General features: G+C 38.7%; 1 non-coding gene and 1 pseudogene across 1 annotated transcript; one reads left to right on the top strand and one right to left on the bottom strand.

Annotated features, from left to right (window-relative positions):
• The first annotated feature begins 2720 nt into the window (after window positions 1-2720).
• LOC121104143 lies at window positions 2721-2877 on the top strand. The gene has a single exon (XR_005836509.1). It is a non-coding gene; the product is annotated as a U1 spliceosomal RNA (small nuclear RNA).
• Window positions 2878-13464: 10587 nt separating this feature from the next.
• LOC103669304 lies at window positions 13465-16377 on the bottom strand (annotated as a pseudogene).
• Window positions 16378-22455: the final 6078 nt, after the last annotated feature.

Raw genomic sequence — 22455 nt, forward strand, 5'->3', positions numbered from 1 at the left:
TCAACTGAGTCCACCAGGCTCTGCCGAGGACACCTGATAACTTGCAGGGAAACAAGCTGGGACAGTTGTGGAGAATACCTTTTCCGTTGACCGTCTTTCAGGGTTGCTGTCCTTTGCAACCTGACGTCTAGTGTCTTGATAACCATTGTTCCATTTATTTGTAGTCTTTGGTTATTCAGGCAGGAGAGTAAATTGGTCTGTGTTATACACTGAGTAGAAGTGGGATTTCCTTTTTTTTTTTTTTTTTAAATCATTTTAAACACTGTGGCATAGTAGTTTTATAGTCTGTGTCAACTCATTATGTTAACTGAAATTTTGTGTGTCTCTCTTCTGGTAGGTTTTCCTGCTTGTGTTTGCCCTTGGTCCTTTGTTTGTTCATGTGCATGGTTATTTTGGTCACCATAATGTGATGTCTCTTCTCATCAGATGGGGGCCCGCAAATGTAGGGCAACTCAGTCGGGTAGAAGCCAGTGGCTCAGATGGTGAAAGGATTCACCTGAGGCAGAACAAAGGTGATAGAAATTTATTGGATACACTGGAAGGGAGCAGGGGGGCAGGACAGCAAAAGAGAGACTGCAAGGAGGCAGTGGGTAAGGCTGTTTGTGAAGGGCCAAGGTGGAGAGGTATGGGGAGTATGGAATTTTCCCTTTTCTGCTAACTGTGCCTGGTTATAGCCTACTGGTCAGTTAGGGCCTGTGGATACTTCACCTCAAAGTATCACCTAATAGGCCTGTCTGTATTCAGCCGAGTGGTCACTCTGGGCCCTTTTGCCTTGATCAGGTTTCCATTGCTCATTCTATTTGTTGCCTAAAAGCGGCCTCTACACATACTTTAACAGTTATTTGTAGCAATACCTTTAGTTGGGATGGAGTCACATTCCTCCAGAGAGGATTTCCATTTGCCTCTACCATATGGAGTATTTGGGGGATCATTTGCTGTATTCTCAGTTGAGGACAACCTTTAATTTTAAGGCTTGGGATTCCCTCTGTGTTAGGCAAGTAGGATGTAAGGTGAAATTCTGTGTATGGACTACGCCACATCCTCCACCCTGGGGGTGGGTCCTTTTGGGGTATCAGCTTATTTGATACATTGTTATTAATTAAAGTCCATGCTTATTCAGATTTTCTTAGTTTTTACCTAATATACTTCTGTTCCAGGACCCTATCCACCGCACATTACATTTAAGCATCGTGTCTCCTTAGTCTCTTCTTGGATGTGATGGTTTCTCAGACTTTCCATTTTTTGATAACTGTGACAGTTTTGAGGAGTACTGGCCAGATATTATGTAGAATATTCCTCAATTGGGATTTGTCTGATGTTTTTCTCATGATTAGATTGAGCTTGTAGGTTTTGGGGAGCAAAACCACAGAGAGAAATTACCTTTTTCATTATTTTATGTTAAAAATACTTTCTAGGGGTGCCTGGGTGGCTCAGTTTGTTGAACCTCCAACTTGTGATTTTGGCTCAGGTCATGATCTCATGGGTTGTGGAATGGAGTTTTGCTTCAGGCTTCACACTCAAGCGGGGAGTCACTTGAGTTTCTCTCCCTCTTCCCCTCCCCCACCTCTCTTTCTGTCTCCCCCCCCCATAAATAAATAAATCTTTTTAAAAAATACTTTCTAGCAACCTTGATCACCTGGCTGAGGTTGTGTTTGTCAGGTTTCTCCATTGTAAGTTTCTTCTTCTCATCACCCCTCTTTCCATACTATAGTCTTTGGAAAGAAGTCACTGTACAGAGCTCACGCTTAAAGAGTAGGGATTTATGCTTCACTTCCATGAAGGCAGAGTATCTACATAAATTATTTGGAATTCTTCTACCCAGGAAGTTTGTTTCCTCTCCACCATCTACTTATTTACTCAGTCATTTTTTTTTATATCCATTTGGGTCATGGATATTTATTTTATATTTTGGGTTATAAACCAATACTACTTTATATTGTTGCTTAAATTATACCAGCTTTGGTCGCTGGGAGCTCTTTTAATTGGCTCCTGTGTCCCTTTGACATACCTTCATCATTGTGATTTTTTGTTTGTTTTTAGTACTTCTTATTTTCTGGCACTGAAAGATAGGCCAGGTTCATCTTGGATATTTCCTGCCCCAGTTCTAGATTCAGCTGTTTCTCCAAGGTACCCTGGTTCCTTTTATTAGAGAGTAGTATTAAGATCCAAGATCTGAATGCTAGATGTACTTTTTTTTTTTTTTTTAAAGATTTTATTTATTTATTTGACAGAGATAGAGACAGCCAGCGAGAGAGGGAACACAAGCAGGGGGAGTGGGAGAGGAAGAAGCAGGCTCCCAGCATTGGAGCCTGATGTGGGGCTCGATCCCAGAACGCCAGGATCACGCCCTGAGCTGAAGGCAGACGCTTAACCGCTGCGCCACCCAGGCGCCCCTAGATGTACTTTTTGATACTGGGATGTCATTACTCAGCTGACAGATTAAGTGTATGTATGTATACCAATCAGTGTATATACATATAGCTATAAATATTTCTATATGTAACCATCTTTATTCATTAAGCTGAATGTAAGTTCATACTCTCTCCAGCTCTAATCCATTACCACATGGATCTTTCTAGCCTCCTCCCTTGCTTATTTGTAAACTCCCATTTCAACAGTGAGAAAACTGGCTCTCCCCACATACACACCATCCATTTGCTTCAATTCCAGTGCATTGATTCTAGTATATAAGTATAGCAGTATCAAAAATTAATCCCCCCATACTTGCCTGGCAGGGGAGATACCATGATCACAAAATGGTTTTCCCAGGTTTTCGTCCATTGCACTCAGGATGGGCCGACCCCAGTGATTTCCCCAAATGTGGCAAACTCAACTGCATGATTTGTGGTGGTGGGGGACTGTTCGTGTTCTCCCCTGGAAAAAAAAATTAACCCCCAATGGAAATTAATATTATCAATTAGAGTATGGTGCTGTGTATAGTTTCTTTCGACTTTAATCTTACAGACTACTCATTTCCAAAGTTACTTAGATCAACGCCATTTTCCCGCATTAGTGAAGTTGTTTTTTTTTTTTTTTAAGATTTTATTTATTTATTTGACAGAGAGACAGCCAGTGAGAGAGGGAACACAAGCAGGGGGAGTGGGAGAGGAAGAAGCAGGCTCCCAGCGGAGGAGCCTGATGTGGGGCTTGATCCCAGAAGGCCGGGATCACGCCCTGAGCCGCAGGCAGACGCTTAACCGCTGTGCCACCCAGGCGCCCCTGTTTTGTTAACTTATAATACAATTAGATTATTTTGTCACAATCTGGGGCGCCTGGGTGGCTCAGTTGGTTGAGTGTCTGACTCTTGATTTCAGCTCAGGTCATGATCTCAGAGTCACGATCTCAGGGTCGTGAGATCAAGCCCTGTGTCCAGCTCCACGCTGGGCAAGGAGCCTGCTTAGGATTCTCTCTCCCTCTCCCACCGTCCCCCCACCTGCATGTCTACGCATGCGCTCTATCGGTCTCTCTCTCAAAAAAAAAATCTGAATTTTATTCTAGGATCTGTCCCCCTTCTAAGTGATTTTTCTTTAAATTTTCATACATTAAGATTCACCCTCTATGCTATGAAGTTCTATGAGTTTTGTCATATTCAGAGTATTAGATATCCACAATTCCGGTATCATAGAGAATAGCTTCATTGCCATGAAAGTAATCCCTTACCCTTCATCCATTTATCCCTTCTCCTCATCTCTGAATCTCTGGCAACTACTGATCTTTTTACTGTCTCCATAGTTTTTTCCAGAATGTCACATAACAGCATGTAGCCTTTTCGGAATGGCTTCTTTCACTTAGCAATATACATTTAACATTCCTCTGTGTCTTTTCATGATTTGATGGCTCATTTATTTTTATCTCTTAATATTCCATTGTATGGATATAGCATAGTTTATTCACCTATTGAAGGAGATCTTGTTGGCTTCCAGTTTTGGCAATTATGAAAAAGGTGTTTATAAATAGTATTGTGTAGGGTTTAGTGTTGACAGAGTTTTTCAGATCAGTGAGGTAAATACCTAGGACCACAGTTGCTAGATCATATAATAACAGTATGTTTAACTTTGTAAGAAATTGCCAAATTGTCTTCCAAAATGGCTTCACCATTTTGCATTCCCATCAGCAAAGAATAAGTGTTCCTGTTGCTCCACATTCTTGGCAGCATTTGATGTTGTCAGTGTTTTAGCCAAAGTCTTAAAATTTTAGCCATTCTGATAGGTGTGTGGTGGAATCTCATTGTTGTTTTAATTTGTACTTCCCCAGTGGCAAATCACATTAAGTATCCTTTCATGTCCTCATTTACCATATGTTTATCCTCTTTGGTGTGGTGTCCAGATCTCTTGCCCATTTTAAAAATTGAGTTTTTCTCTTGTTGTTGCATTTTAAGAGTTATATATTTTAGATATAAGTCCTTTCTTAGATACATGTTTTGCAGATATTTTTTTCTCAGTCGGAGGCTAATCTTTTGAGTCTCTTAACCGTGTCTTTCAGAAACCAGCAATTTTATTTTGTTTTTGTAGTATTTTGTAGACAACAGAGGTCTCATACTTGTTAAAGCTGTTTAACTATTGGTCTTTCTCATGTATATTTTTACTTTATTTTTAAAATTTATTTATTTGGGGGAGCAGGTCAGAGGGAGAGAGAATCTTAAGCAGACTCCGTGCTGAGGGCAGAGCCCCATGTGGGGCTTGACCCAGGGATCCTGAGATCATGACCTGAGCTGAAACCAAGAGTTGGACACTTAAGCAACGACACCACCCAGGTGCCCTGCTCATGTATTTTTTAAAATAGTTTTTTCTATGTTCTGTTTCATATTTTTTCTTTTCATTCTCTGAACATTATTTCTTTATTGGTACTTAATATAAACCACAACTGCCTAAAGAAAGCTTTGCATTATTTTCTGTGTAACTTGTAGTTCAGTGCTTCATGCAAGGTTATTTTTGTCATTATTTTTACAAAAAGTAATACAAGCTAACTGGGGAAAAAAATAATACAGAAATATAACAAAACCTGAAGTTTCACAGGAACTTATATAATTTCACTCATATGGATATTACGCATTTTGTGTTCCTTCTCTCCCCTGCGTAGGTTGTGGTAATGTATATTAATATCTTTAAGAATGGATATTATATTTATATCAAATGTCTTTTTTTTTTTTAAGATTTTATTTATTTATTCGACAGAGATAGAGACAGCCAGCGAGAGAGGGAACACAAGCAGGGGGAGTGGGAGAGGAAGAAGCAGGCTCATAGTGGAAGAGCCTGATGTGGGGCTCGATCCCAGAACTCTGGGATCACGCCCTGAGCCGAAGGCAGACGCTTAACCGCTGTGCCACCCAGGCGCCCCATATCAAATGTCTTTTTGGCATTTATCAAAATAACCATGTAATCAAAATAACCAAATAACTGTTTATTAATGTAGTAAGCCCCATCAGTTGGTTTCCTAATGTGGAACCATCCTTATGTTCTTGGAATAAATCTTACTTGGTCATGAGATGTTATCTTTTTAATACATTGGTAAATTCAATTTACCTGTCTTTTTTTTTTTTTTTTTGGATTTTCATATTCATACCCATAAGTAAGGTTGGCCCTCTTTTCTATTTTGTGATATCCTTGGCATGTTTTTGTATTATAGTTGTAATAACCTCTTAGGATGAAACATAAGTTGTTCATCTTCTTTATTCTCTGGAGAAATTTAAATGACATGGGAATAATTATGCCTTTTTGTTGGAGTGAAATTGCCCATCAAACTATCTAGGCCTGGGTGTTTTTGGTCACGGAAGAGTAAGTCTTATGGTTAATTTTTTCTGTTTATTTTATGATTATCTGTCTATTTATGTATGACCATATATTTAATGAGCTCTTCCTCTCTTAATTTTGACTAGTTTGTCTTTCTTTGAAGGGAACTACCTGTTACACTTTCTTTTTTTTTTTCCTTTAAAGATTTTATTCATTTATTTGAAAGAGAGAGAGAGCACAAGCCTGGGGGGAGAGACAGAGGATGAGGGAGAAGCAGGCTCCCCGCTGAGTAAGGGGTCTGAACAGGACTTGATCCCAGGACCTCGGATCATGACCTGAGCCAAAGGCAGATGCTTAATCAGCTGAGCCACCCAGGCATCCCTCATTTTTATTTTCAGACTTAATATTAGAAAATTACAGTGGTGATCTCTTAAATTTTAAAAATCACTGTACCTGTGGTTAATTTACTTTCTCATGTTTAATGCTTTTGTCTTTATATGCTTATTTTCTTGTGTTTATTATCAGATTTTCTGAAGATTTGATGTTTTGTTGGTCATTTTATATCACCATCATATGAATTCATTTGTTCATGTGTAGATTTTGGGTGACATAACTTATGGTTTTCTTAAGGACACTTTAAAAAAATTTCTTAATAGAATCCTATTTATCATTTTTAATGGATGATGCTTTTGTGTTGTAAAAATCCATCGCCAAATACAAGGTCACTGAGGTTTCTTTTATGTTATCTTGTAGGAATTTTTTGGTTTTGTATTTCACATTTAGGTTTATGATTTGTTTTGAATTGATTTTGGTGAAAAGTGTTAAGTTCTGAATCCAGCCCACCCCCCTTTGTCTCCTCCTCTTCCTCTCTTCCTCTCCTCCTCCTCCTCCTCCTCCTTTTTGCATATGGACATTCAATTGTTGCAGCATCATTTGTTGAAAAGACTTCTTTTATTTTTCATTAAGTTGTCTTTACTCCTGACAAAGATTCTCTCCTTGACCAAACCTTGGTCAGGCTCCTCTTGGCCCTCTATTCTACTAGGCCTGTCCTTGGCCTGCTTAGGTCAGTTTTAGCAAGAATCATGTCAGTTGGGAGTGAATCCCCATTCTTAGTAAGTAATCACCCTTGATATCTCATCAGATACCTCATCTCCCACCTGCAATATCTTATCACCATGGCCTGCCTTTCCCAGGAATCCCCTATTCAGTAGGTCTAGCAAGAATCCTCCTTTCCCTTGATGTTTCCTTTAAGTAATTTTCCATCCTCTGACTCCCACCTGCTCTTTGGCTGTGAATCTCCACTTGTCCTTATTGTAATCAGAATTCAGACTGATCTCTCTCCCCCCTGCAAATCCCATTGCAATAGTCCCTCTCAAATAATGTCTTGCTGTCTTTAACAAGTGTCGTGAATAATTTTTTCTTTAACATTCTTTTGTCAAAATCAGTTGACAATATTGTGTGGGTGTGTTTCTGGTTTCTGGGCTCTTTGTTCTATTCTATCGCTCTAGGTGTCTTTTTTTTTTTTTTTTTTGCTGATACCATATCATCTTGATTACTATAGTTTTACTTTAAGCCCTGAAATCGGGCACTGTGAGTCCTCCAGCTTTGTTTTTCGGTATTATGTTGACTATTCTAGATTTTTTGTTTTTCCCTGTAAACTTTATTTTTTAAATTTAAATTCAATCAGCCAACATATAGTACATCATTAGTTTTTGATGTAGTGCTCAATGATTCTGTGTAAACTTTAGAATCATTTTGTCACTATCTACAAAATAGCTTGAAGAGATTTTGATTGGAATTGCATTGAATCTATAGATCATGTTCTAAGAATTAATATCTTAACAATATTGAATCTTTTTTATTTTTTTATTTTATTATTATTTTTTAAAGATTTTATTTATTTATTTGACACAGAGAGAGACAGCCAGTGAGAGAGGGAACACAGCAGGGGGAGCAGGAGAGGAAGAAGCAGGCTACCAGCAGAGCAGGGAGCCTGATGCGGGGCCCGATCCCTGAACGCTGGGATCACGCCCTGAGCCGAAGGCAGACGCTTAATGACTGCGCCACCCAGGTGCCCCTGAATCTTTTTTATTTTTTATTTTTAAAGATTCTGTTTATTTGTCAGAGAGAGAGAGAGAGAGAGAGCACAAGCAGGGGGAGCCGCGGGGGAGAGGGAGAAGCAGGTGCCCCACTGAGCAAGGAGCCTGATGTGAATCACGACCTGAGCTGAAGGCAGACACTTAACCAATTGAGCCACCCAGGCACTCCAACAATATTGAGTCTTTTAATAAATGAGCATGGAATATCTGTTTATTTAGACCTTTGATATTTTTCATCAGAATTTTGTAGTTTCCCCATATAGAAATTGCAAATACTTTACATTTACATACAAGTTGTTGGGTTTTTTTTGGTTGTTGTTGTTGTTGTTTTGCAGTATGGGGTGCTATTATAGTGATTTAAAAATGTTTAAAAAAAATTTAAAATTCCAGTTGTTCATTGCTGGTATATAGAAAAGCAGTAGACTTCTATATATTAATCTTGTATCCTGTAACCTTGCTATAATAGCTTATTATGGGAATACCTCCTTTTATTGCACTTCACTTTATTGGACTTCACAGATACTATGGTGGTTGTTTTTTGTTTTTTTTTTTTTACAAAGGAAAGGTTGTGGCAACCCTGCATCAAACAAGTCTGTTGGTGCCATTTTCCAACAACATTTGCTCAGTGTGACTCTGTAACACATTTTGGTAATTCTGACAATATTTTCAGCTTTTTATTATTATGTTTGTTATGGTGATCTGTGATCAGTGTTTATGACTTGCTGAACGCTCTGATGATGGTTAGCTTTTTTTATTTTTACTTTTTTATTTTTATGTTTTTAAAGATTTTATTTATTTATCTGACAGAGAGAGAGAGCGCGCACAAGCAGGGGGAGCAGCAGAGGGAGAAGCAGGCTCCCTGCTGAGCAGAGAGCCCAATGCAGGGCTCAATCCCAGAACCCTGGGATCATGACCTGGACAGAAGGCAGACGGTTAATGGGCTGAGCCACCCAGGTGCCCTGATAGTTAGCTTTTTTAGCAATAGAGTATTTTTTTCTCTTAAGATCTTATATATTTAAATAAAGGGTAGAGGGAAAGGGAGAAGGACAAGCCGACTCCGCAAGTGAGTGCAGAGCCTGATGTGGGGCTTGATCTTACCACCCTGAGATCATGACCCGAACCAAAATCAAGAGTTGACACTTAACTGACTGAGCCACCCAGGAACCCCAGCAGTAGAGTATATTTTAATTAAGGTATGTACATTGTTCTTTTAGACATAATGGTGTTGCATACTTAATAGACTATAGTATGGTACAAACATCACTTCATATGCACTAAGAAACCAAAAAAAAAAATCATTTGACTTGTTTTATTGTGATATTTGCCTTATTGTGATGGTTTGGTACTGAACCTGCACCATCTCTGAGTATGCCTGCAGTTCCAGAGATTTGTTAGTTTTTTTTGGATTTTCTATATGGGCAATCATGTCATTTGCAAACAAAAACCATTTTATTTCTTCCTTTCCAATCTGCATGCATTTTATTTCCATTTCTTGTTTTATTGCAGTAGCCAGGACTTCAAATATAATATTGCTATGGACTGAATCTTTGTGTCTTCCCCAAATTCATATTTGAAACACTAACTCCCAATGAGATGGTATTTGGAGGTGAGGTTTTTGGGAAGTAATAGGCACTTTAGGTTATGAAGGTGAGGCCCTTATGATAGGATTAATGTCCTTATAAAAGAAGTAGAGGCACAGAATCCCTTTTTCTGCTTGTATGCACCAAGGAAAGACTGTGTAAGGCTATAACCAGGAAGAGGGTCCTTACTAAGAATCTTATCATGCTGATAGCCTGTTCTCAGACTTCCTAGCCTACAGAACTGTGAAAAATCAACATTTCTTATTTAAACCACCCAGTCTGTGGTAATTTGTTACAGTGAACTGAACTAATTAAAACAAATGTTAAATCGGAATGGTGAGAAAGGACAGTCTTGCCTATCACCTGTTCCTAGGATAATAGCATCCAGAAACTGGATGTAGTGTAAGCCCTGACATAGTTCTTCTAGTGTCTTGTTTTGAATCTCCTCTGTTATGTTCTGGCTTCCCTCGGACCTCCCCATTGGAGAGAGTCTGCACCTTGCAGCTCTTTTAGCTGTGATGCCCTGTCATTACACTGGAGCCCTTATGGGTGTGGGTAAGGTGCTGGAAAGGGGAACATCCTGTAATCTTAGGAGTAAACTTCAGCCTTTCACTGGGCTTTTAGCGTGCCTCTAGGCTATGACCTTCACAAGTTCTTCTTAGCCCTTTTCCTGTCTTGAAAGAGATAGGAAGGGTGGATGCAGCTGGAGCCACACAATTGCCTTTATCATAGATGGGATACATATTCCATGGTCTTTTCTCTGGTGAATAGTCTGCTGTGTTAGGGAGAAAGCTCTGGCCTATAGCCTTATCTTCCCTTCTTCCCCCCATACCCTTCCACAACCGCAAGATCTTTCTTGGATCTTCACCATGAGAAACTGGTGGGGCTACTGGAGGTAAAAAATGTCTGAAAATGTGGTAGTCCCCTCAACACTGCAGCTCCCAGGATTTTCTCACTCTGACTCTGCTCCATTTGTCCTGCAACCTTAGTTCTCTAAGGAGTCCAAGAAAAGTCATCGATTTTCAGTTTGCCCAACTTTTTCTTATACTAAGTATGGAGTGACAACTTCTTTTTTTTTTTTTTTTTAAAGATTTTATTTATTTATTCGACAGAGATAGAGACAGCCAGCGAGAGAGGGAACACAAGCAGGGGGAGTGGGAGAGGAAGAAGCAGGCTCCCAGCAGAGGAGCCTGATGTGGGGCTCGATCCCATAACGCCGGGATCACGCCCTGAGCCGAAGGCAGACGCTTAATGACTGAGCCACCCAGGCGCCCCTCGACAGAATATTTTAAATCAGAAGAGAATAGACTACTTTAAATTGGCTACTTTATCCTCTTCTTGTACTGCTCACTGGGATGGGTACCTAGGAGCAACATGGGCTTAGTTATGGAAAATAAAATAAACCTGTTGTTTTTTCACATCTCATTGGTAATTATTAAATTTTTAAGTTCACTACATTTGAAGTATTTTGAGATGTATTCTTATCTGTTGTAAATCTTGTTGCCCAAAAGGTGTTCCATTCAGGCTCAAGTCAGATTCTATGTAGAACAAAGGAGTGAAGGAGCTTGAAGTTTTTCATAGCTGACTTTTTTGGTCTTTGGTGAAACACTAGTATAATGGCCAGAATTTATTAACTGTGTGAAGAGATTTCTAAAGAAACACATCCCTTTATATATCAAAAGCTAAGTTTAGAGCCCTGAATAGTGTAAGTGTGAGATGGAGAAAATGCCTTGGCCGCATAATCAATTAAGAGTCCTACTCTTGGCTTTGGTCAGGTCGTGATCTCAGGGTCCTGAGATCAAGCCTTGTCAGGCTCTGTGCTCAGCGTGGAGTCAGCTTAAGACTCTCACTCTTTCTCCCTCTGCCTCTCCCCACTGTGCTCGCTCTCTCTCTCAAATAAATAAATAAATCTTAAAAAAAAATGACATTTTGCAATTTCTGTATAAAATGTCTACATGTATATTCACTGGACTTCCGTATATTGATGTTTTTTCTAGTTCTAGAAAATCTCAGGTATTATCTTTTCAAGTATTTGTATAAAACAAATCAGATAGAAAATCTTTTAAAGCAGCTAGAGAAAAGAGATTACCTAAAGCAGTTAGGTTTATAGATCTCAACAGGAACAGTAGAAAGGAGAAAACAGATGATTGATATCTACAAGGTGATGAAAAATATGACAGCCAACCTAGAAGGCTCTACAAAATGAAAGAATCCTTTGGATATAAGAAAAAGTACATAGAAATGTTTAGATAAACAGAAACTGACTTAATCACATAAAAGGGAATTCTAATGGATATTCCTGAGATTGAAGGAAAAAGACCCTGGATGTATGTTAGAGGTATAGAAAAAAATGAACAACGAAAGAGGTCAATTTAAATGAACACTGTATAAAACAATAATAAAACTTTTGTGGTGTTTAGGATTTAGCTAGATAGAGAAATAAAATACATGACAGCATTAAACATGTACGTTGGAATGACGGTAAATGTAGTAAAGGATTCTCAGGCCTTTGTATTGTCCTGGAAGTTAAAGTTATTGATTTTCAGACTTTGGTGAGTGAAGGATGCATGTTGTAATGTGTAGTTTTAACTATTAAAAAATACAGAAACACAGAGAGCCTGCTTCTCCCTCTGCTCCTCACCCTGCTTGTGTTCTCTCTTTCTCGCTGTCCTCTCTCTCCCTCTCTCAAATAAATAAAAATCTTAAAAAAAAATATAGAAACAATATATAATTTACAATTTAATAGAATGATAAAAAGTGGTAAATATGTTCAAAAGACGGCTACACCGTTCTCCTGAACCTCGTGGTATCCTTATATTTTTATCATGAACACGTACCAATATTCCTTGATCACTTACGGAAAAAGAAGGAGGTGTTACCTTAGAGTGAAGAAAAAATGTCTTCAAACAGCATTGAGGAGAACCCTAACTCTGCACACAGTTTGGGGATTACTGGGATATGAGAAACACCATTTGAGAAGGATTCAAGAGAAGGGTGAAGGATTCAAGAGAAGAAATGTCCATGAGGAATATTAACTGTTGGTAACATAAAAAAATTTCCGTGGCATGGAGGTTTCTGAGGGCACAGATGAAAGGTTTGGGAGAAAGGATGGCAGTGAGAATTGGATCAGCAGGAGGAAGCTCTGAGCAGTAGAGGAGGGCATAGATCGCCAGAGGCGCTTCCTAGGCAGAGAACAAGCATAACAGGGTCGGTGGCATACTGAATTTAGCTCCCTGAAAGATTGTCTAGTGAACTGGTCTCGTAAATCCCTTGGTAAATGTTAAGGCCCATCAGAAGCCTCAGCCAAGTATTGGGTGATTGGGCTTCTGAGAGAGTTCTGAAAAATGGCCTTTAAACAATCTTGTTGGTCCCCATGACTCACACTGTAGAAATGGCACCAACCATTCGGGCTTCAGGTGATTTCGATTATGTATCTGACTTGAAAGTTTGCAAAATTGTACTTATTTTCTTACATACACATTCTCTCTCAGATAAATCAATCCATCCATCAATCAATCTTTTAAAAAAAGAGATACAAAAAAACATGTGGGGTGCCTGGGTCGCTCAGTTGGTTGAGTGTCCAACTCTGAATTTTTACTGAGATCATGATCTCAGGGTTGCGGGATGGAGCCCTGGCTTGGGCTTGGTGCCAGGGGTTGAGTCTGCTTGGGATTCTCTCTATTTCTCTTTCCCTTCTCTGCCCTCTCCCACTCTTGTGTGCATGCGCTCGCTCTCTCTCTAAAAGAAAAAAAAAAGAAAAGGAGAAGAAAGGAAAAGAAAACATGTTTTCCTGGGCACCTGGTTGGCTCAGTTGGTAGAGCATGCATCTTGTGGTCTCGGAGTTGTTAGTTTGAGCCCATATTGAGTGTAGAGATTACTTAAAAATAAAATCCTTAAATAAATTTAAAAAAAGCTTTCCTAGGAACCCCAGAGCAGATTTCCACTTATATCTCATTGGACAGACAGTGTCAAATGGACATTCCTGAGTAGAAGGTCAAATGGGAGACGATGGGTGAGCCAACAAATGGTGTCCATCCTTACTGCTATACAATTTTTCTACACATTATTTGTCCTTTTTTTGATGGTCGCACTAGGGTTTCTTAAGCTGTGCCTCAGTATGTATGGGTGCTGGGGCTTGCCCATGGTGCTTTTGATGTATAAAGCACAGAGGTTCTGCCAATTCTTCTAGAGCAATGACATCAGGAAATTGACAGCTAAGTGGATGTTGTATACAAGCTCATCATCTGTCATCTTCATGTGGCTGAGGGACCACTGCCAGAACTAGCACCTTCTTCATCTGGAACTTGATCATGGTATTCACTTCATTGACTTTGACTATCATGTTCTCATTGTGGGTTAGCAATGAAGGGAACTTGCTAGCCTTATTCAGGCCTGGGCCCGGATTCATGGGATCTCTTTGATCAAAAATTCTAAAGCCAAAAATGCATCATACTTTTTGACCAGCTTCTTATTCTTGTTGAGTTCCTTCAGCACCTGAGTGTCCATGTGGGGGATATTCTTGTGGAAACAGCCTGGCATCCTCAAAGTGCTTTTGGTCTCCCTGGACACACATGGAGAACTTGGGGAGGGGAATGAACTTAAGCCTGATGGTGCCCAAGAAATGTTTGTCCTTGTGAGGGTCGTACTTCTTCAAGCTGATCTGCAGCTCCACTGTCTCCAAAACTTCTAGTGCTTTTGCTGGTTCCCAAGTAGGATTTCCTATACAGTCTCATAGCCCTCTTACTCTTTTTCATGTGACACAGTCATCTCCTCCCCAGGGTTTTCTTTTGTGGGGGGGGGCAGAGGGAGAGGGTGAGAGAGAATCTTAAGCAGGCTCCATGCCCAGCATGGAAGGAACCCGACGTGGGGCTTGATCCCACAACCCTGGAGCTGAAATCAAGAATTGGACACTTAGCTGACTGAGCCACCCAGGTGCCCCATCTCTTCCCCAAGTTTTAACAACCCTGAAGTCACATACAATTACTCCTTCCAGCTTGAAAACCTTCATCTCTGAGTGATAATTCTGTCTGGTCCAGATGTGGTTTAATTCAGTAGGTCTGGAGTCCAGCCCAAGTTTTTATTTCTTTATTTTATTTTTAATTTTTTTAGAGATTTAATTATTTGCCAGAGAGAGAGAGAGAACAGTCAAGCAGAGGCATTAGCAGACAGAAGAAGAAGCAGGCAAAGGGAGAAGTAGGCTCCTTGCCGAGCAAGGAGCCCAATGAAGGACTTGATCCCAAACCCTGGGATCATGACCCCTGCAAAAGGCAGACACTTAACCAACTGAGCCACCCAGGTGTACCCCAGGCTTCTATTTCTAACGAGTTCTAGGTAATGCTGCTGGCCCAGGAATCATACAAATCACATATCTATAGTATGATACCATAATCAAGAAATGAATATTAATATAATCTATTGACCTTACTCAGATTTCACCAGTTTTACACTCTTTCATATTTGTGTTTATGTGTGTGTGTATATATAATTTGTTCTGTGCAATTTTATCACACATATAGATTTGTGTGATTACTACCTACAGTGAAGATACAAAATAATTTCATCTAAGAAATGGCTTTTGTTATTCTTTCATAGCCACCAGTATCTCCCTCCTTCATCCTATGTCCCAACATTTGGCAGCTGCCAATCTGTTCACCATCTCTACAGTTTCGTCATTTCAAAAATGCTTTCATAAATGAAATCGTAACCTTAAACTCCCCATTTTCCCCTTCTCCCAGGCCCCGGCAACCACCATTCCACTTCCTGTTTCTGTGAATTTGATTACTCTACGTACCTTATGTAAGAGAAATCATGCAGATGTCTTTCGTGACTGTCTTTTGCATTTAGCACAATGTCCTCCAGGTTCGTTTATATTGAAGTATATGTCACGCTCATCTTCTTTTTAAAAGCTGAATATTCCATTGTATGCATGTACTGCAGTCTGTTTGTCCATCTGTCAGTGGACACTTGGGTTGTGTCCACATTTTGACTATTGTGAATTATGCTTTGCACGTGTGTGTGTGAATATCTCTTTTCAAGACCCTGTTTTCAGTGCTTTGGAGCAAATATGCAGAAGTGAAATAGCTGAATCGTATCGTAATTCTACTTTTAATTTTTTGATGAAGCACTGTACTGTTTTCCATAATGGCTGTGCCATTTTACATGCTAACTGTGCACAGGGTTTGTAATTTCTCCATGTCTTTGCCAGCATTTTCTATCTTCTATTTTTTAATTCTTTTGACAGTAGCCATCATAATGAGTGTGAGATGGTATCTCCTTGTGGTTTTTGTTTGCATTTATCCAATGATTAGTAATGTTGGACATCTTTTCATGTGCTTGTTAGCCATTTGTATATCTTCTTTGGAGATGTTTATTCAAGTCTTTTGCCCATTTTTAAATCAGGTTTTTGTTGTTGTGATTGAGTCGTAAGACTGCTTTATATATTCTGGATCTTAATCCTGCATCAGATATATGATTTGCAAATATTGCTCCCATTTCATAGGTTGCCTTTTTACTGTATTGTGTTTTTGGTGTACAGAAGTTTTAATTTTGAAGTAGTCCAATTTATTTTTCCTTTTGTTGACTGTGCTTTTGTTGTCATAGTCAAGAAATGATTGCTGAATCCAGTATAATGAATTTTTCCCCCCTGTGATTTCTGAGAGTTTTATTTATAGTTTTAGCTTTTATATGTAGTTTCTTTGATCCATCATGTGATGTCTTTGATATGTTGAATCCTGTGAATATATCACCTCCAAAAATTTCAAATAGAGAAACTGATAAAGGAACAACTTTGAGGCTTTTATTGGGTTGGATTTAGAGTTAAACTATAATACAATTCTTTGGAAAAAAATTGGCAACTCTGTAGTATTCAGACTTCGGATATAGGAAATTATTATGTAAGTTATTTATTCATAGGTTTTTTTTTAATGTAGCTGATTAAATATTTGAAATTCTTTTACGCAGGATTTGCATGTTTCATTATTGTTCCTAGATACAATATATTTAATTGCTATTCTAAATACTACATGTCCCTATTATGTTTTCTCACTGTTTTTTATTGGCTTTAAGGAAAACTATGTTAAAAAATTTGTATTTTGTAGGGGCGCCTGGGTGGCACAGTAGTTAAGCATCAGCCTTCGGCTCAGGGTGTGATTCCAGCGTTCTGGGATCGAGCCCCACGTCAGGCTTCTCCGCTAGGAGCCTGCTTCTTCCTCTCCTACTGCCCCTGCTTGTGTTTCCTCTCTCGCTGGCTGTCTCTCTCTGTCAAATAAATAAATAAAATCTTTAAAAAAAATTTGTATTTTGTATTTACTTCGATGAACTCTTTATAATATTTCTAATATTATATTTCTATATATTTCTAATATTATATTAGTTATAATATTTCTAATATATTTTCCAGTTGTTTCCATAGAATTGTCTGCATGGAGAAAATACATGCACTGATCTCTATTTCCAGCTGATATGTTTATCTACTGGTATAACCCTACAGCATCAATTTAAGATTATGGGAGAGATCAGTAAGGTAGTTATCTGTAAAATGAATATAAGCATAGATGGTTTTCCTTTATATCTAGAAAACATATTAGAAAATTCCCTTCAGGTTACAGGAAAAATGTATAAAAAACAAAAATAAAATATTCTCCTTCCATTTAATTTTATTTTTTTAAATCTTTATTACAGAGTTTAGGTACTGAGAGTACAGACTTTATAGAAGCTTGGCAATTAATAACCATGTAACGCTGGGCAATTAACAACCACTGTGAGCCTCGGTTTCTGCATCTGAAGAGTGTTACTATAATTCCTCCCTTATGAGGTTGTTGTGATGATTAAATTAAATAATCTATGTGAAATGCTTAGTTTAGTACATGATACATAATAAACATTAAATATCATTATTTTATGAGCAAGACATCTAGAACAATGTTCTGGATATTGGCATTCCTTTATCCTCTATTTTTTTTTTAATATTTTTTATTTATTTATTCGACAGAGATAGAGACAGGCAGCGAGAGAGGGAACACAAGCAGGGGGAGTGGGAGAGGAAGAAGCAGGCTCATAGCGGAGGAGCCTGATGTGGGGCTCGATCCCATAATGCCGGGATCACGCCCTGAGCCGAAGGCAGACGCCCAACCACTGTGCCACCCAGGCGCCCCTCCTTTATCCTCTATGATAGTAAAGAGGATGTTGTTAGTGTTTCAGAATTAAGTATCATGCTTACCAGAGATGGATTTATCTTGAATGATGCTTCAGATCAGGGATTCACACTTACACATGTGCCTTCCAAGGTTCTGGACAATGTGTTCACATGATTACATACTTTTACAAAATTTGCAAAAGTAAAATATTTATTTAAAAATTTTTGTAAAATTTAAATTTTAGTTAACATACAGTGCAATATTGGTTTCTGGAGTAGAATTCAGTGATTCATTACTTACATACAACACCCAATGCTCATCACAACAAGCAAAAGTAAAATATTTAAACACAGTTTGCTAAGATTGCCACCATTTCTTTTCATGTTGGCTTCCCCTCCAGCATAATTGTGCTACTGCCAGTTGGCATTGGAGTTACTGTGGTATATCAGTTATTTATTGCTGTGTAAAGATACCGCCCTTCAAAATTAAAACAACAATCATTTATTAGTTCAAAATTCTGTGGGTGGGCAATTTTGCCTGGTCTCTATTGGATGGCTCTGCTGGTCTCTCTTGGGCTCACTCATGTGGCCACTGGAGTGGCTAGGGCAATGCAGAGTTTCTGATGGCTTTACTCATATGTCTGGGAAGGTGGGGAAACTGGACTTCATGTCTCCAAGATCTATCAGGTTATCATAATAACTATATTGTCTTTGCTATACCAAACTGTGTTTATTTACTATGATTTTTGACTCCTCCAATTTTGCTCATCTTTTCAGAATTGTTTTGGCAATTCTAGTTCCTTTGCTTTTCCATACAACCTTTTAGAAGAAACATGTTAATATCTTTGAAAAAGCTTGCTGGGGTATCTACTGGGATTGCACTGTACCTACAGATCAAATTGGAGAGAACTGGTATCTTAACAATATTGAGTCTTCTAGGGGCACCTGGGTGGCACAGTCAGTTGAATATCTGACTCTTGATTTTGGCTTGGGTCATGATCTCGGGGTTGTGAGATCAGGCCCTACATTGGGCCCTATGCTGGGAGTAGAGTCTGCCTGGGATTTTCTCTCCTTCTCTCTTTGCCCCTCCGGCTTATGCACTCTCCCTCTCCCAAATAAATAAATAAATCTTTAAAAAAAAAATTGAGCCTTCTAGTCCTTTAATGTGGTGTATCTGTTCATTCATTTAGAGCTTCTTTGATTTCTTTTCTTGATGATTTGTAGTTTTCAATATGCAGAACTGATTCCTATTTTGTTAGATTTATTCCTAAGTATTTCATTTCTTGTGTGACATCATCATTGGTATTTTTATTAATTTGAAATTCCAATTGCTCATTGGTGATATATAGGAATATAATTGACTTTTGTATATTCACCTTGAATTCTGTAATCTTGCTATATTTGTTTCTTAGTTCTAAGAGATATTTCATAGGTTATTTGAGATTTCCTACATAATCATGGCAAATAGAGACAATTTTATTACTTTTTTTTTCTTTTTTTGAAGATTTTATGTATGTATGTATTTATTTAAGAAATTGAGAATGAGAATGAGTGAGTTTTGGGCAGGGAACAGAGGGAGAGGAACAAGCAGACTCCATGCTGAGTGCAGAGCCCAGCACGGGGCTGATCCCAGAACCCTGAGATCATGACCTGAGCTGAAATCATGAGTTGGACGCTCAACTGACTGAGCCACCCAGGTGCCCCTTATTACTTTTTTTCAATCTTTATGCCTTTTTAATTATTTTTCTTGCCTTATTGCACGGGGCAGGATCCCAGTATGGTGCTATATAGGAGTGGTGAAGGGATGACATCTTGCCTTTTCCTGATCTTCAGAGAAAACATTCAGTCTCTCACCACTCAATGTGATATCAAATAAGAGTGGTGAGTAAGTGGTAGGTATTTTGTAGATGCCTTTTATAATGTTAAGGAAGTCTCTATTTTCAGTTGCTAAGATTTTTTTTTTAAATCGTGAAGGGATGTTGAATTTTGTTTGATGCTTTTTCTGTATCTAATGAAATGATAAGCCGATTAAAAAATCTGTTAATATAATTATTATATAATCAAATAATACAATTATTTGATTGATATTTAAATATTGGAATAGCTTTGAATTATTAAGATAAACCCCATTTGGTCAAGAAGTGTTATCCTGGATTAAATTTTTTTTTTTTTTTTTAAGATTTTATTTATTTATTTGACAGAGAGAGACAGCCAGCGCGAGAGAGAACACAAGCAGGGGGAGTGGGAGAGGAAGAAGCAGGCTCTTAGTGGAGGAGCCTGATGTGGGGCTCGAACCCAGAACGCTGGGATCACACCCTGAGCCGAAGGCAGATGCTTAACCACTGCGCTACCCAGCCGCCCCGTATCCTGGATTAAATTAGTTGATTCAGGTTTCTGTAGTCCGTGTTCTTTTCCTTACCATCTAAGATGTAAGTTTTAATTTGACATTCTGTTTCAGATTTCCTTGATTTGTTCTTATTTCAGTCATCTTCCTTTTACCTCTCCCTTTATTTCAATTTATTTTCTGTTTATGGCTTCATCTCCTGCTTAATATGGACTGTATCTTCTAGCTTCTTTTGGAAGACACCAAGTTAATTACTTTCAAAAGATTAAACTTTTTATTTCATAATGGGCAGGTTGGTATGTACAATAACTATCTTATGTGGCGCTGCTGGACTGGCATTAGATCTAGGTTTAACAATTGGGTTCTATGATTTACTAGAGCATAAGATGCAATTTTTTTTTTTCCTGGTATAATGTGGGATGAAAAATTGTATCTCCAGTAGGGTTTTTATTTAGACATACATAGGCAACTAAAAATGATTGGTTACAATATACCTCCTGATACGCTGTTTTCTGCTGCATTGAGCACTAGAGATGGTAGTCCTTGAATAGATACAGAAAGAAAGGAAATAATAAATAGAAGAATAAAAAACATGGCTATTTTTTTTTTAAAGATTTTATTTATTTATTCAACAGAGATAGAGACAGCCAGCGAGAGAGGGAACACAAGCAGGGGGAGTGGGAGAGGAAGAAGCAGGCTCATAGCAGAGGAGCCTGATGTGGGGCTCAATCCCATAACGCTGGGATCACGCCATGAGCCGAAGGCAGACACTTAACCACTGTGCCACCCAGGCGCCCCAAACGTGGCTATTTTTTATTCTGGCTTTGGCTGATACAGTTGAAAGATAGTCATTTGTTTTGCTCGTTATTTTATTCCCTGTATCTCAGAGTTGGAGACACATAATGAGAGGGAGGCAAAGCCTTTTCCTCCCTTTTTTGGCATTTTCTATGATATTTTATTTAGATTGTGGAAAATGTGATTTATAGTTCAGGAATGTTTCTTAATCCATTTTGACTGACAATGCTAGTGGAAATTCCCCTTGGAAGTGTCATGTGGTCTTCTTATTTTTAGCTTACAATGTTATAGCCAATTTTTGTCATTTTGTATATTGTGATGGATTTTTAATGGTGAGTTGAATGTGAGTTGAGTTGTATCAGGCAATGCCACTGTTTTGCTATACCAAGAAACAGCCTGAGGTTTGTGGAATAACTCTTGTAAAGTCATATGGCCTGTAAATATGAAAGTTTATATTTAAAGTTAGTTTTGTTTTCTCTACAGTCCAAAGTTCTGGGATCATAATGAAGTTTAAGAGAGTTCAGGGGTGCCTGGGTGGCTTAGCTGGTTGGGCGTCTGACTCTTGATTTTGTCTCAGGTCATGATCTCAGGGTCGTGAGATGAAGCTGCACATGGGACTCTGTGCTGGGCATGGAGCCTGCTTAAGATTCTCTCTCTCCCTCTCTCTGTGCTCCCACCACCCCTGCCCTGCTTGCATACTGCTCTCAATCTCTCTTAAAAAAAAAAAAAAGTTCAATACAAGTGAGGGAATAAAATTGTTGTATAGAGGAAACCCAGATTTTATGAGTTTGGAGCCATTTTGTAAGTAAAATCCAAAGTGTGGCTGTGCCATCTTGTAAGTGAAGTGAAGTGTTAGTAGATACATTGGAATCAAGGAATTTTGCAGCCAGGGAGCTAGGTGTTAAGTCAGTAAGAATGGGAATGGGGTTGGGTAGGGAGTCAGATGATCAAAGTCATCAAGAATGGTGGTATGACCTGTAAGTAATGGTAACAGGAGTAGTAAAAAGCTCTCCTGAGTTGTTGATAGAACAGTTTCGAGCAAGGAACATTCAGAGCCATATTTCCTCTGGCCCAATTAATGAAAAGGACTTTGAAAAAGAATGGCTTCCACTGGTGGAAAAGATTGAGCCTGTTATGTTATCACAGCAAAGCACTGTTTCAGTTGAGGCAACATTTGTGGAAAGTTCTGAGATTTTATAGAAGTTTCTCATAATTTGAGGAATCCCCTTGAGGCTTCTTTGGTTCCTGTGGGAGTGTACCCCTGGCTTCAGGTCAAAACCATCTTAAAGTCAGTGGAATCCTCACTCAATTCCTGTCTTCTTGTGATTCTCCTACATGGATTAAACTTCTCTCCATTTCCTCTGTGTGAAAAAAATCAGATCCCATGAATTCCTTTATTTTTGTTTAGCCTATCTTGGTTGTACCCAGCTAGCTTACTTTTTCTGTGTCCCTTGAACCTCTCTCATTTTTTGAGAGGTAGCAAAGTCCCCTTGCTTTTGATTCCTTTTGGATGAATGTAGCATAAAGGAAATTCGTCTGCAAAGCGATTTACAGATGGATATTATAGACTTTGAGTATTGTAAAATAATGAATTCAAAGTGGAGAGATGTTGGTGGGAGGGGGGTGGAAACAATGTGAAGAAGGTGTGTTTTCTCGACTTGCAGAATGAATGACATGCTCCCAATTTATTAAAATTTGGTAAATGTTTTTTTGTTGTTGTTTTCCCCATATATTTAAGACTTAACCATACCTCTTGTCCTCTCTCCAGGAAGGA

This window comes from Ursus maritimus, unplaced genomic scaffold (genome assembly GCF_017311325.1).
Source record: "Ursus maritimus isolate PB19 unplaced genomic scaffold, ASM1731132v1 scaffold_2, whole genome shotgun sequence".
NCBI classification, from domain to species: Eukaryota; Metazoa; Chordata; class Mammalia; order Carnivora; family Ursidae; genus Ursus; species Ursus maritimus.